Below are 16,555 nucleotides of genomic sequence, written 5' to 3'. Positions count from 1 at the left end.
GCACCTATCGTACCAAGGAACGCGGCTCAAGCAAGGATTTTCGCAAAGAGTTGAAATTCTCCCTATCGGTTGAAGCACAATGCTCCCCAAAAGTCCCCACAGAGTGACGTAGCGCAGAGCAGTGACGTCTGTTTTCAGTTGGCCAATCGCAACGAGGATCATCTTCCTCTGAATAGCCGCTCCGCGACTAGCATGACACTGCCGAAACTCAACTGTAATTTTTTTTCAAATGATTAGAGGCAATACCATCAAAAACCTTATGCTTGTAGTTTTGGCATTGATTAAAAAAAATTGAAGTTTTGTTTCTACCAAAATTTACTGGTAGCGCTGCGTAGGCTTTGGTTTTTTTTTTTTTTTCACTGTCGCGAGCCCAGCAGAGCTGCAGTGCGCTGAATGAAATGTGTTCTACGCCATGTTTGGCTTGCTATTGTTCCTGATTACTGTCCTTTTCGTGCTTCGCTGCGCCTGTCGTATGCTTTCTTTAGTTGCTTTCGATGCTACCGAACCATAAAATGGCTTTGTTCGACATATCGCTGCAGTGCCGACGAACCTTCCACGCAATGAGCATCATTTTGGTAAGTCCAGCTAGACTACTGGTAGTTTTGCGGGAAAAAAAGGTGGTGGGTGTTTAAAATGATTGATTTCTCGAATTTCAGCATACTTGAATGTCATGGCGGCAAGTTCGGTACCTGGGCTAGAAGGTACCATACAGCAGCCCGCATAAACACGAACGCTCGAGCGCGTGTCTTCGACTGACATTAGCGCGGCTGGGTCCGAGTCTCCGAGACAATACTAGGCCGTTGGCAGGGCACGAGCTGTCTCCAACCTACGCAAACACACCGTGCAGCATAGTCTCGGGCTCGATGCCCATCACTCAGGGGCTGTAATAACAGTGCAAGGCGCGCAATCGAGCGTTCGTGTTCAGCGTGCTGCCGACGGTACTTGCCGGTCGCGCTTCTTCCGCAAATCGTTTTGTGAAATAGGCGGGAACGTTTTGCTTCGTGAGGTTAAATTGCACGCAACTTAGTGGATTGCATATGAGCTTGTCTGTGCAGGACTTATGCCAGAAATTCTTTTACTTGAATTCGGCATGAGCGTGATGCACGCGGCTTTGACGGTTTTCGCATCATCGAAACCAACGTCGGCTTTACACTCGCAGCTGACATCGGACGCAACATTTTGAGCTCCTATTTCAAGTGCGCGTCTCAGTGCTTGATCAGCGTACGGTAGCAGCCTGCCGACTAATTGAAAATGTATACTTTAAATCTGCCGGCCACCTCTTTTCATTATTAAGTAGAATGCTAATTCACTTTCAAACAATAGTGCAACGCAGTGTAAGCTACGGAAATATTCCGAAAAAAAAAATGTGTATCACTCCGCGCTGTTCTGTGGCCGTGTGCTCTAACTCGTCGGTTTGGAAAATCGACATGCAACTGGTGGTGCGTTGGTTCAAATCCCGCATGGTGAAACTTTTTTTTTCGCACATTTTTTTTTCATGGCAAGTTACATTTCGCGACTTGAATGGGAAATCTCGTTTTGTCCAGAATCGCTTGAATATTATGCCGCGTTCTAAAATGAGCTGCATGCATCTGTTCATTTGATTCATACCGCAATAATAGAGAAAACGAAGCGACTTAAAAACCGAACGCGGGAAAAAGACCGGTGTGTTTCAAGTTCTTGGCGCAGCACTTCTGTATTTCCACGCCCCTCCACGTGTGGCACACATCTGGACCGACGGGCCAACGCTGCACGGTCATCACCGATAACCCTGATATCTACCTCGTCTGCTGGGTACCACGAGGGACTGTGACGTCACCGCTCGCCTATATAAACTCTGTGCTATCCCTGGACGCGCCATTTGGCAGCACCGACGACGCCTGAAGGCACCACTTTGACAGTTGCCTTGTCGACTACGCAGGTTCTTGGCGCAGCACTTCTGTATTTCCACGCCCCTCCACGTGTGGCACACATCTGGACCGACGGGCCAACGCTGCACGGTCATCACCGATAGCCCTGATATCTACCTCGTCTGCTGGGTACCACGAGGGACTGTGACGTCACCGCTCGCCTATATAAACTCTGTGCTATCCCTGGACGCGCCATTTGGCAGCACCGACGACGCCTGAAGGCACCACTTTGACAGTTGCCTTGTCGACTACGCAGGTTAGTTGCAGTCTGTCTGTTTTTTTGTTTTTTTAGTAAGGGCGTCGTTGCTGCTGCTGAAGTGTTGTTGCATTGCCGTTACATTTGACTTCTTTGAAATTGTTTGTAGATTCTTGTTGTGGTAGCTCTTCTATCAGGAGGACCTGTCTAGAATGGGAAAGGGCCCTAATTCATCTGAAAAGGGCGCCCGGAGCGACAGTCGGGAGGAGAGGGCTGAGATGAGAGAAATGGTCAAAAGTATGGAGTATATTAATAAGGATCTTGAGCAATTCAGAAAAGACTTGGGGGAGGTCCTTGCCGAAAATAAACAGCTTAAGAAGGAAAATGAGTGCCTTCGGAAGAAGTGTGAGGAAAATGAGAAACGCATAAAAGATCTTGAAAAAATGTTTGTTCACAACGACCAGTACTCTCGGAAATCCAACCTTGAGATCAAAGGTGTAATTCAAACAGAGGCGGAGGATGTTGTCGAGCTTGTTGGTAAAATTGGTACTGCTGTCGGCGAACCTGTCTCGCCTTTAGATATTGAGGCCTGCCATCGTGTGTCAGCGCGGAATGCTCGACAGAGCGTCATTGTTGAGCTGAGCGAAAATCAAGAAACAAAAAAGTTCGCTGCGAGCAATATTGTTGTGCAGTTCAGAAGTCGCCGGAAACGTGACCAAGTTCTAGAAAAATCAAGGAAGAAGCGCATCACTAATGAAAGTCTAGGATTGTTTGACAGCAGTGCTGACGGTACAGATAGCTCTGCAAGCAGCCATCCAGTGTTCGTCAACGAACACTTGTGTCCAAGCCTAAAAAAGCTGCTGTCATCGGCCATTGCACGTAAGAAAGCATGTGAATGGCGGTTCGTGTGGACACGCAATGGCAAAATATTGGCACGGAAAACTGAGGGTAGCGATGTTGTTCACATTGAGTCTGTGGACGACCTTACTAAGATCTCCTGAATGGTTTTGTTAATGAAGCGGTGCGAATTGCAGCTACCATAAAATGTTCAGTCTTTCTGATGTCTTATACCAGCAGTTTGTTGAACCTAGAACAGCTAAACTGTGCTCATCTGCAAAATGCACAGTATCCTTTATTCACCTTAACATCCGTTCTCTGGCAAAAAAACACGATGAATTTGCTCTTTTCATTGATCAGTTTTCTTTCCGATTTAATGTTATCATGCTAACTGAAACTTGGTGCACAACGAGCAACTGTGCGCCTTTGTTACCCGGTTATAATAATTTTTTATCAATCGAACCGACATGCGTGGTGGCGGCGTTGGCATGTACATTTCTGACAGTTTATCAAGTGAGAAGGTGTCCCAGTTTACCGATATCACCAAACATTATGAAGCACTTTGTTTGCAACAAGAGAGCACTCTTTTCGCTGTCGTATACCGACCTCCTTCAGGCGATGTTAAAAGATTCATGGACTTTGTGGATAACCTACTCGAATATGCATCCTTCGAACGATTGCGGCTAGTTCTTGGTGGAGATTTTAATATTAATGTTACTGCAGGTAATACCTCTTCTACTGAACTGAACAACAAACTTGCAGCCTGTGGGTTTCAAAACGTCATTAAAACACCAACGCGTGTCACATCAACAACTTCATCGGTTTTGGACCTATTGATTACGAACAGCAACACACCAGTAACCGCAGCCGGAACCGTCAATTGCAGCCTCAGTGATCATTGTCCTGTTTTTATGGCTTATTGAGACGTCGCTGTGCGTCGCAAACCTTCTCGTTCAAAGTTCATTTTTCAATCTATAAATGACACCAGTATCGATGATTTTAGGAATAAAATTATTAGCACTGACTGGTCTGAGGTTTTTGCAGAAAGTACTGCAGATAAAGCATACGACACTTTTATGACTATTTTTTCTGCCCATTACAAGGCATGCTTCAAACTTAAATCTGTTAGGCAGCGTCGATCGATAAGAAAACCTTGGATCGGCATCGAGCAGGTAAAAATGATTGAAGATAAAAATAAGCTTTTCGCCCTGTTCTTAAAAACGCGTAAGCCTTCCATATTAGCAGAGTTCAAGAAACTACGCAATCGAATCACATCAGAACTAAGGAAAGCCAAAGTGCAGTACTTTCAGCAGCTGATTCAGGATGCCTCGACATCTCGTCCTGATCGGATCTGGAAGATTGTGAACGACGCACTCGGCCTGCGTACAGCTGCGCCTAATCAGTTTCAGATGACTGTCCAAGGTCAACTGCTCACTGAGGGTGCTCTAGCAGAGCATTTCAACACCCACTACATAACTGCCATGACTAACAATGCTGCTCCTTCTGTAACGTCTTGCGTCCTTGACGACAACCTCTTGAACACTGTTTTTATGGTGCCAACTAATACAGCTGAGGTTTACAACATATTTACGTCACTAAAGAACAGTAAAAGCCTTGACATAGATAATATCCAGGTCCGACCGGTCAAATACGTCCTCGACGTCATCTGTCCAGCCCTCGTACACATTTATAACCTTGCTTTGGAGGCTGGTTTTTTTCCACTAAACATGAAACGCGCAAAAGTTTCAGTTATATATAAAGGCGGCGACAAAAATGATGCTGCCAACTACCGACCAGTGTCAGTTCTGCCAGTGTTTTCAAAAGGTCTTGAAAAAGTTATTCTGTCTCATCTCGACCCCTTTTTTACCAAGCATAAACTTCTTTCTGAATGTCAGCATGGGTTCAGAAAAGGGTGCTCTACCGAGTCCGCCCTTTTGATTCAAAAGGAATTGATACTCAAAAACATGGATGCGAATAAACTGACGCTTGGGGTGTTTGTAGATTATAGCAAAGCTTTCGACTGCCTCACCCATACTGTTCTCCTTAATAAACTGTATCACTATGGCATTCGGGGCGTACCCCACTCACTATTAAAGTCGTACCTTGCAACACGCATGCAATCTGTAGTTATCGATGGCAGTCTGTCGTCCTTTAAAGAAATACCATGCGGCGTCCCTCAAGGCAGCGTTTTGGGACCGTTTTTGTTCAATATCTATGTTAACGATGTGGTTCGTATTGATAAGCATGTCAAGTTTGTTTTGTACGCTGATGATACCAGCTTGTTTTTCACATCAGATAATAGTTCTCACCTACTGCATACCGCTAATGAAACTCTCTGCAAATTGCTTGATTGGTCGAGCAAAAACTATTTAAGAATAAATCCTAAAAAATCAAAAGCCATTCTGTTTGCTTCAAAAAACAAACCAGTAAGTTTGATTGGCGAGCTCCGCTTGGGCAGCTCTACAATCGATATAGTCAAAGAGCACAAGGTTTTAGGAGTGGTACTATCGCACCGTATGACTTGGGATGCGCATATACAGCAACTGGTGAAAAAACTCTTCCGCTGTTGGCTTAATACGTCGATCTCGAGATATTTTTCCAACTAACATTAAACTTCAAGTTTTTCACTCCGTCTTTCGGTCCCACATTAACTACTGCACGTTAATTTGGGCCACGACTACTAAAAAAAACATAACTATACTACATAGGCTCGAAAAGAAAGCTGTTCGTTGCATCGCTAATGTTTCATACTTTCACAACACTCATGACCTCATTACTCAGTTCAAGTTGGTCAGTATACAACAGATTTACGATTACCGTCTACTATACCTGCTGTACTTCTCTAGTGTATCTTACCAGCAGTTCCTGAAGGAGCTGTGTACTCTTACTTTGCAAACTCGCACATATCGAACCAGGTCGTCTGAGGAATGGTTTGTACCGCGGCCACGCACTAATTATCTTCTGCAAACATTAACGTACAACGTACCATTTCTATTAAACAAGATTAAAACGCAATTTTCTGGTTCCATTGCCCTAATGCGCACCGCATTGCGCAGCATGTTTGTTTCTGGGCAATTTTCTAAGACTGTTTTATGATTTTGAGTGGTAATTGTGAAATTGGGCATACAGAGTGAGTGTGTGTGTGTGTTTGCCTTCTCATCGGGATCTCACATGTCAAACTCTTTATGGTACTAATTTTTATTCGTTTGTTGCGTAGTTTGATTGTAGTGCACATTGTTCTTTTGTGGCGTAGTTAAGTTGATGAATGAAGTCCGTGTATTCGATTACAATATTCACTTGCATTTTAACTATTGTACTCAGTAAGTAGGACAATGTATGTAGTCTGTTGCACATTTCATTTGTATTTGAATTATTGAAGTGCATATGAAGTCGCTGCTGCCAAAATGGTTCCCTGACCTAGTCAAGCTGTCCTCACAGCTCTTTGTCACGGAAGCCATCAACATTGTATCAATGTTGAAAATAAATTTTTTGATTTGATTTGATTAATGTGAGCTGTCTGAAATCCATTGTCAGTGAGTTCGCACCGGCTTTTGGTCAGCAGTGGCGGTTTTCCTCCCGATTCTGCAGCATTGTGACTATACTTTGCGAGATTTGTGTGAAAAGATGACGTTCATTCGTCAGGCTTAATTAGCGCAGTGATGAGTGCTCCGCCGTGCCCCGATTAACAAGTGGGCTTCTGCAACTTTCTATTTCGCTGTTGCCGAGGAACCCACTCCTTTGTGGGCCTCTCTTAAGGTACCTGATAAGTAGTGAATTGTTCCGTGCAACAGGTTAGCGGCGGATCCAGTTTTCGCCAGAAGCGACTGGGACAGACTTTGGCCCAAACGACTTGGCGAGAGCAATTATTTTTTACTGATCGTAAAGTTCGGAAGGAAGATGTGTGTTAATTTAGAAAGCTGGTGTAGCATACATGAGCTCAGAAAACATATTCTAGAGCTCTTAATCGCCTATTTTCTGACATTATATATGCAACATTCTTGTGCATATCTGTAATTCTTTTGTTTTTGTTAAAATATTTTTCGCTCTTAAGCAAAGCACGTTTTTCTTTGTCATTGAAAAGAGAGCTCTATAACTGGGCTACAATATGTGGCAGAAGAGCAGTATATTTAAACTGATGGGTTAAATTACTTTGCACACGTCACCCAAATATGGCCTGTTTTCCCGTGTTAAGTGTTAAATTTAAAACATAATCTTGATTCACACTGTGACAGAAAATAGTACTGCTTCAAGAGTTGTTAAGATTTGTTGTCGTGCACCAATGTATTAGAATGCATTACAGAGGCAAGTCAGCTTGTCTCGATTTCCTTGCTCTCCTAGAAGAGCAGAAGCAACTCAGGCAGGATTTTCATGTAGCCAGGCAAAAAGAGTTTCGAGCTGTGAGAGCGCCAAGTAAGAATGCAGTAAAAGTTGTACAACACTGTGAAGAAATATTTCTAAAGATCAAACAATAAATGAGACAGGACTATAATGTTGGCCCCGCAGTGTTTGCAAGAAATGTTTTTTCTGGAAACAGCTGGTGGCATGGATTCCAGTGCATACAAATTAAAGGACACGTGCAGTGGAGGTACACCAGCACATGGTCAGTCAAGTGCTCCAAAATTGAAAAAAAAAATCTACAGGCCATCGAACAACATAATTTCATGCAACGAGAACCTGACCAATATCTGGACAGGGTTCAAAAAGCAGTGCGTTTTCAGTCAACAAAATCAAATTCCTGGGACATTTACTAACAAAGACATGACTCGAAACACAAATTCACACTGAACCGAGCAAGAGCCAGCTTGAAATCATTTACAGCCCCCAAAATTAAGGACAAAACATACTGTACTGGCTACCTCAACACTGGCACCGCAGCATTGCATAACATGTCTAAACGACCAGGGATTGACAGTAACGCAAGGCAACACCAAACCAGGCCTCCCTTTTCAGGACATGAAGATCAGACACCCATACATACCATTCCCAACTCTTACACACAAAATGAGGCCCATTCTTAATGGTGTGTGAATGTTCGAAATTTTTGGAAATGGAATAAATTTCTGTTCAATTAGTCAAATGAATCAAAGTACATTTCAAAATTATTTTAAACGAATCGAATTTGCTCTCAGATTTTCAGATATTTTCAAGTAATTGACACAACCCTTGATTAAGCTGCACTGTATTTTTCTGCAATGAATCTCTCAAGAACTGCACGCATTGACGACGTGTAACACTATTCATATTATAATTGAAAAAAGTACTATTTGCACTCCCTTACAAATTTTACTTCTATACAGACACTATTAATACGACCACGCATGGCCACCAACACCACCACCTCCTCCTCCACTCCCAACTTCACGTCCTTCACATCCACCTCGACACCTGCACTACAAGTTACTGCCTGATACAATTTGATGCTAAGGAGCGTGTGCTTTTACACACATGCACACGCAAGAGTGATCACAGCATGCCGATGAGTCCTCTCTTTTTCCTCGGTAGACTTATCAACACAGACACCCACATGCACACACATTTTCTCCTTTCCACCCACACACGTACAAAGGTGATGACAGCATGCTGTTGAGTCATCTCTTCTCAGTAGCATGTGTATTACACATCCATTCGTCCAAACCCAGACTTGGTCTCCTGGCTTGTATTCCGCATTGCGTCTTCGTAGGTGGTAGCGTCTGGCGTCGGAGCGCTGCTGATCTTTGATCTGTAATCGGGCAAGCCTTCGAGCTGCTTCTGCACGCTGAAAGTAGGCGGCAACGTGGACGTTCTCTTCTGTAACGTTGGGCAGCATGGCGTCTAGCGTTGTTGTGGCCTCCCTGCCATGGATGAGCCTAAAAGGCGTCATCTGAGTGGTCTCCTGTACTGCGGTGTTGTAGGCGAAGACGACGTAAGGCATGATGACATCCCAGGTTTTGTGTTCGGCATCGACATACATGGCGAGCATATCGGCGGTGGTTTTGTTCAGGTGCTCGGTCAATCCGTTGCTCTGCGGATGGTATGCAGTTGTCCTCCGGTGGCTGGTTTGGCTGTAACGCAGGATAGCTTGCATTAGTCCGTGATGTCCTCTGTCCGTGATGAGCACATCGGGGGCGCCGTGTCGAAGAAGAATGCACTCCATGAAAAATTTGGCGACTTCTGCTGCTGTTCCATTCGGTAGGGCTTTCGCCTCGGTGTAGCGGGTCAGGTAGTCGGTCGCTATGATGATCCACTTATTTCCAGATGTTGACGTTGGAAAAGTGCCAAGCAAGTCCTTGCCGATCTGCTGAAAGTGCCTTGAGGGAGGTTCAATGGGGTTCAGAAATCCTGCTGGTCGTGTGGGAGGGGTCTTTCGTCGCTGACAATCTCGGCAGGTTTTCACATAATGTGCGACATCGGCAGACAGTCGGTGCCAGTAATACTTGTCTTGAATGCTTCGGAGGGTGCGAGTAATCCCGAGATGTCCAGCGGTCGGTTCGTCGTGTGAAGTGTGTAGAACTTCTTCGCAAAGACAAGCAGGTACAACAATAAGGTAGGCTGTTTTGTTCGCTGCAAAGTTCTTCACAAGGACCTCATTCTGCACACAGAAGGAAGGCAGTCCTCGCTTGAATGAAGCGAAGGATGAAGAAACCTTGCCTTTCAGGTACTCAATGAGGCTTTTTAGATCGGGATCCGAGCGTTGCTGCTGAGCAGAAGAGCTGGGGCTGATGGGTCCCAGGAAGGCGTCTTCGTCGTCCGGCGGTGGTGTATCTACAGGGGCTCGTGAGAGGCAATCGGCGTCAGAGTGCTTGCGGCCGGGCTTGTAAACGACGGTGATGTCAAACTCCTGGAGACGCAGACTCCATCGAGCGAGTCGGCCAGAAGGGTCCTTCAAATTGGCAAGTCAGCACAGCGCCTGGTGATTGCTGACCACCTTGAACGGTCGTCCGTACAGGTAGGGGTGGAATTTTGACGTAGACCAGATGATGGCAAGGCGCTCCTTCTCAGTTGTCCAATTGTTATCCTTAGCCTTGGAAAGGGAACGGCTAGCGTATGCGATAACTTTCTCCAGCCCGTCGCTTTTTTGAACGAGAACGGCCCCTAGGCCCACGCTGCTTGCGTCGGTATGAACATCAGTATCGGCGTTTTCATCAAAATGTGCGAATAATGGTAGGAAATGTAAACGACGCTGAAGAGCCTTGAAGGCTTCTCCTTGCGGCGCTTCCCATTTAAACGGCACGTCTGCTTTCGTCAGTTGGGTCAGGGGCTCGGCGATGCGCGAGAAGTTTTTCACAAATCGTCGGTAATATGCGCACAGTCCGAGAAATCTGCGCACTGTTTTCTCATCAGCCGGCGGTGGAAACTGTTCAATAGCAGCTGTTTTCGGCGGGTTAACGGGTTAACGATCCTGGCTAACGATGTGGCCTAGAAACAGCAGCTCTTCGTAGGCAAAGTGGCACTTCTCTGCTTTCAAGGTTAGGCCAGACGACTTGATGGCGTCTAGTCCTGTTCGAAGTCTTTTGAGGTGCTCTTCAAAGTTCGAGGCGAAGACAACGACGTCGTCTAAATATACCATACAAATTTTCCACTTCAGGCCTGCCAGCAATGTATTCATTCTTCGCTGAAACGTCGCTGGTGCGGAACAGAGACCAAATGGCATCACCTTGAATTCAAACAGCCCATCCGGAATGATAGATGCTGTCTTCTCGCGATCTCTTTCGTCCACCTCAATTTTGCAGTAGCCGCTCTTGGGGTCCATCGACGAGAAATATTTGGCATTGAAGAGGCGGTCCAGTGTGTAGTCGATGCCGGGGAGGGGGTAGACGTCCTTCTTTATTATGTTGTTCAAGCGGCGGTAATCAACGCAGAATCGAAGTGCGCCGTCTTTCTCACTAGAACAACTGGTGCCGCCCACATGCTGTTTGAAGGCTGGATGACGTCATCGCGAAGCATTTCTTCGACTTGGTCCCGGATGGCTTGTCGTTCTCACGGTGACACACGGTACGGGCTTTGACGGAGAGGTCGGACGTGTTGGTTCGTTATAATGCGATGCTTAGCAATTGGCGTTTGTCTGACCTTCGGCGATGTCGAAAAACACTCACTATGGCTTCGAAGCAGATTGCAGATCTGGTCTTGTCTGTTCCGGGGCAGGGCTGGGTTGATGTCGAAAGTGGGCGAGTTCTCTTGGTCAGGCGAATTTTCTGCGGAAGGGTCGGAGAGGGCGAAGGAGTCTGGTACATGGGATATTTCGTTGAAGAAACCAATCGTTGTTCCTCTGCTAATGTGCCGGTATTCTATGCTGAAATTAGTCAGCAGCACTTGGCCTGGCCATTGCGGAAACGTGCGATGACTCTTGCGATGCTAATTCCTCGGTCTAGAAGCAACTGCATGTTCCCCTCGATGATGGCTTCAGCGTGAATGGCTTTCGTTGCGCCTACGGTCACGATAACGCTTGAACGGGATGGGATGCTCTGTTCTTCCTCCAGGACAATAAGGGCAACGTGATTTTCCCGAGTTTTTATCGAAGCAATGGCTTCGTATGTCGAAAGCAGGATCATCTTGGATCGAAGGTCGATGATCGCCTGATGCTCATTAAGGAAATTCATACCCAAGATCACTTTGCGGGAGCATTGCGGTAGCACAACAAAGGTCGCAGGATAGGTATGTCCTTTGATGGTCATTCGCACTGTGTATCGTCCTGATGGCATAATGAGGTGGCCCCCTGCGATGCGAATGTGTGGGCCGTCCCAAGCCGTTGTGACTTTTCTCGTATACGCAGCGAATGTTCCATTCATCACCGAGTAATCGGCTACTGTGTCGACTAGAGCGGTAACTTTCCGGCCGTCGATAGTCACTTCTAAGTCGGAGGTCCTGGCTCTTGCATTGCATGTCGCTCTCGGCGTCGGGTCACGGCTTCGTCGTGCATGAGAGTTGCGGGTGGGCCGTGTGGCCAAAGCTTTTCTGGGTGGTGTCGTCGTTTTGAAGGCAGTTTGCGTCGTGGTCGGGGTTGTCATTTTGTGTGGCGTCGGTGCAGCGAGTGTCGGTTCTTCAAGCGGCGTCGCGGGTGCAGCGTCTTCATGGGGCGTGGTCGGTGGAGGATCTTCGGTGCTTCGCTCGGGAGCAACCTCACCTCCAGACGTTGCTGTCTTTAGTTTCCCCTACGGGGGCTGGGAGACCTTCCTCGTACCGCGGCTGCGTAGTTTCGGCGTGTTGACGCAAAGAGCGAGGTTGACGGTGATGGCGAGCACGAAAAGCGGATTGGTGTGTGCTCCTCTCGACACAGGTACTCGTCGATTTCGTGCGGACGTTGGCCGAAGTGTGGTCGTGGGGCGTTAACGGAAAATCTTCGAAGACCGATACATCGGTATGGGCAGTGACGAAGAATATGGCCGACCTCACCACAATGGAAGCACAACAGCCGGTTGTCAGAAGTCCTCCAGGCGTCGCATTTCCTAGGGCTTGAGCATCGATCGTAGGCTGGGCGGGCGGGGGCAGGGAGGTGGCATTCGGGAACAAGTTGTTCATGTCGGACAGGATGCAGGGGTTGTCGTTGGGGCTGAGAAGTCCTTACAGCAGCGGCATAGGTGATAGCCCGGGGTTCTGTGGCCGTCGGGGTACCAAGTGCCTGTTGCACTTCTTCCCGTACCACATCCATCAGAGTCGCTGCTTGTGTCTGTGGGGAGGATGGCAGTAATCGGCGTAGCCCCTCTCGGATGATTTCGCGGGCAACTTCCCGCAAGCTGTCGCTGGTGGTGGCCATCGTGTCCGAACGGATTGCACAGGCAGAGGAAGGGCGATTGTACTGCCGAGCTCGGACGTCGAGGGTCTTCTCAATCGTGCAGGCCCCTTGCATGAATCCCTCGACTGTTTTTGGCGGCTGGCAGACGAGGCTGCCAAAGAGTTGTTTTTTTACGCCGCGCATTAAAAACTGAACTTTCTTTTCCTTGGTCATCTCGGGGTCGGCGCGGCGAAATAGGCGCTTCATCTCCTCGACGTAACTGCGGACGGGCTCATTCGGAAGCTGGATCCTGGACTCGAGGAGTCGTTCGGCTCTTTCTTTTCTCACGACACTGGTGAATACCTTTAATAGTTCTCTCTTCAATAGCTCCCATGTCGTAAGGGACGACTCGTAGTTTTCGTGCCACGTGCGTGCGAAGCCCTCCAATGAAAAAAACACGTGTCCAATTTTAGCCGCATCATCCCACTTGTTGAATGACGCCACGCGGTCAAATTGGTCCAACCATTCTTTAGGGTCTTTGCCTAGGGATCCATTGAAAGTTGGCGGCACCTGCGGCTGCTGCAGTATGATCGGTGTTGATATCTTCGGCCAGGTTGCGGTGCTTGTAGCAGCGTCTTTTCGCTCTCTGGTGCAGTCCGGCAAGGTCCTGAATTCAGGCTCCTCTATCTGGAGACGTCGGCTGGTTCGCTGAGCTGCTGGCTCGTCATAGGGGGCGAAGCTCTGAGGGCTGGCTTCACGTCTTGAAAGGGGCGTCCGGAACATGGAAGGCTACCCAGCACCTCCACCAGATGTCACGTAGTGGTGACGGCAGTCGAAGCAGCGATGAAGACGGACAAAATGTCTTCTAAAAGAAAACTGTTTATTGGGCTGACTTGCACCCAAAATGGACTGAATCACTCGGCGGCGGCGAAGCGACAAGCATGCTCGGCGGTCGTCGAACAGAATGCCCGCCGCTGTCAGCTGTGCTCAATTTAAAGTTGATAGCGAACTTTCGAGATAAAGCGTGCAAAGTTAAAGAACATTCCGGAACAACGTAGAATCAGCTCTGCCTGGCTGCGATCAATCGAGATAAATCTAGTCGCGTCTTGCGTCGCAAACAAAGCAATAAAGTTGTTTGGCAGCAGATTTGAAGAATGAACAAACACTGCAAATATTTGCGGAAATATCCGCATGCTCATATCCTTTTGAACTGTGTATCTCGTGCTCTTAATTTCTGATGACCGCATCCTAAATCGGGCACATCACAACCCTCCTGGGTAATTTGTGATAAGAACTCAAGGGGTCTTTATTTGCCAGCACCTGTATATGGGCTGCAGACTGTTTTGATGCCTACGTTTACGACTTTTTGTGCCATTTCAGTCCTGTTCATTGATATCGTATTTGGCTTTGTTGAGCTGCGTGGATTGAGAGTTTTTTTTTTACAGCAAAGATCATCCGCTGTGCCACAATATATAGGGGTCTCAAACTTACAGGGCTGAGAAAAGGAAATTGTTCCCATCATCCCCTGAATACCGAATCAGTTGCGTTTCTTGGGAGAATCGCAGCCCAATGATATTCTTGGGTGCTGCCAAAACAGACTGCTCTTTATTCTCACGTATATACATTTTCTTGGGATCCTAATCACATACCCAATGAAGGAGTGGAATAGCCACTATTACCCATGGCTGTTGAAGTTAACTAAGTGCCTCTTGAAATCAACACTGGGGTGCCAATTAATGTTTGTTGAATCTACAGAACACTTATGCACTTCCGCTTGCGGTAGTTGGGTTTTTTCCTTACTTTTTCTGTCTTTCCTCTACTTGACTTTGCAGATCAGTGTCGGCCACAAAGTACAAGCTCCCAACATTGGACCTTTCAAACTGCTTCCAGCCCTTGCTTTCTAGGTGTCTTACTGTTGAGAGGCTGTAAATTCACATACTCTGTTGTAGCATCTGGTAATGCATACGCATTAAATGGGGGAGACGCCAAATTTTTGGTTGGCGTGTTATTTGTTTCAAACGTTGCGTATTGCCCCAGGACGCGTTACACGCTGCCTGATTCATATATGCACTGTAAATAATTTTTTATTGAATTATTTATACTGAGCGATTTCGGTTTCTGAGCTCCGGGGTGTGCTGCGATGTCACGATCAGGGAAAAGCAGCAAGCCGGGTCACATTGGCCCCAAAAATTGTGACGCACATATTGCTGTGTCGTCTGCTCTCATACACATGCTGTGCATAGCAGCGCCTTTCGAAATCATAAGCCGACAAACTTGGTCGGGACTGCGAATCTGCTTATGTTAAGAAAAACCAAGTGAGCGAGGAACGAAATCCTGAAACCAAGCGGCTCACTTCGGCCGATCTCAGTTGCCATAGCACGTATGCCAACGCGGTTTCAGCGTTCTATTTCGCTTTGCCACGCCGATGCTCGGCGGACATCTGTGTCAGTGGCCCATAGCTGACCCTGGTCACATTACAGTGATACGATGCCTCACTTTTCCTACCGAGCAATATACCCGTCTCTGTCTTCACTTCGCTCCGCCTGCGCAGCTGCACTGCGAGACTGCTCAGGGTCCCGTGGCTGCTGATCGATGTATCTGCTGCTTGTTTAGCAGACAGTCCATGTATTGGCTAAATGAATGCTTCCAGACAATTGTACAGGATTCAGCAGTTACCACACGGGTACGTAACTCCTCCAGGAATGCGACCATAACGACGACTGCATCTCTGCGCCACTTTTGTTTACATATCTGCATCTGTGTACAGGCAGCAATTGCGCGTTATTTCGGCAGGAATTGCAAGCTGCATTTCACTTAGGTTAAGCAAGCTCATCTCTTTTGCACTGGCTGCGGGTTTACTTGTTTGCGCAGTGCGATAACTGCTAGAATCGCCGAAGAATGTGAAGCACCAGCCTAGGGAATGCTTCATAGCCAGGTTGTGCACAACGCGTAGCACCGGTGTTTCCGACTCGCTGTAGCGTTTTTGCTTTTTTCGATGTCCAGTAGTTGAATTTAAATTGGTTTATCTAGAGGTATGTTTGGCACTCATTTGAGATAAACAAAATGGCATAATTTGTTGCCTTCAAGTGAGGATGACGTATCTGCCGTGGTGGGCGCCTGCAGCATTGACCGACAGACTGAGCCACACCGCCTAGCAGCGGCACTTCACGTTTGATATATTTGCGTCCTAAGATGTAACCAATCCTCGATTTAAGGTCACTGTTGTCAAAAGCACACTTGATGACCATATGTATCCGCTAAAACTTGTCAACTTGCTCTCCACAATCGCCGACATCGCACATATGAACCCGGCAGACTTGCTAGGACTATTCGTACTGCAGCCGAGCCGAAGGGTGAACATATGAAATGTAGTTGCTCGTTTCGCTCTTTTGTATTATGGAGAAGGTGCAAACAAGAGAGTCATCGTCTCATTGACGTGAAAGGTCCGCTTGGCCGCCGATATAAGGTACGGGCTGGTGTGTCAGCAACGACATATATGCTGATCAGCACACTGATCACTCAGTCGCCGAAGCAGCGCCTCGCTGATGTCGCGTGTCGCCGTTCAGAGTACGTCACGTTACTGTGTTGTGATGTCACGGCTATTTACTGATATCGTTCCCAGGACTCTACGTCACCATCTATAGCACTAGCGATGGGCATCCATCGAGAGAAAGAGCACTTAGGGACTCTTTGGAGCTCAATTAAAATATATTTTAAGTGTTTGTTGCATCCAACACTTCGCTATAGGTGACCTTACATACAGAGGAAGCCTATAACAAGCTTAATATAGCCTCAATATTTGATGTCCCAACCCCTTTAAGCTATGAACATAAAGAGATGCCTTTTTAGACACTTAAGTGCCTGCTCCATTATACGCGCTGAGTGCACAAAGCAAATATACAATGCTGTTGTGTGGAGAAATCTCAT

At 47.0% G+C, this 16,555-nt stretch overlaps 1 protein-coding gene and 1 long non-coding RNA gene across 3 annotated transcripts in view; both read left to right on the top strand.

The window, feature by feature from the left end:
• The window catches only part of LOC144112983 (uncharacterized), a 49,702-nt gene that overhangs the window by 16,971 nt on the left and 16,176 nt on the right, over positions 1-16,555 (top strand). The window lies entirely within an intron of this gene.
• On the top strand, positions 365-14,600 carry LOC144112986 (uncharacterized). The gene is made up of 3 exons (XR_013310571.1): positions 365-575; positions 1,919-2,163; positions 14,461-14,600. It is a non-coding gene; the product is annotated as an uncharacterized LOC144112986 (long non-coding RNA).

This window comes from Amblyomma americanum, chromosome 1 (assembly GCF_052857255.1).
Source record: "Amblyomma americanum isolate KBUSLIRL-KWMA chromosome 1, ASM5285725v1, whole genome shotgun sequence".
Taxonomy (NCBI): domain Eukaryota; kingdom Metazoa; phylum Arthropoda; class Arachnida; order Ixodida; family Ixodidae; genus Amblyomma; species Amblyomma americanum.
Note: the sequence above shows the minus strand (reverse complement) of the source record. Positions and strands in the feature narration are given on the sequence as shown.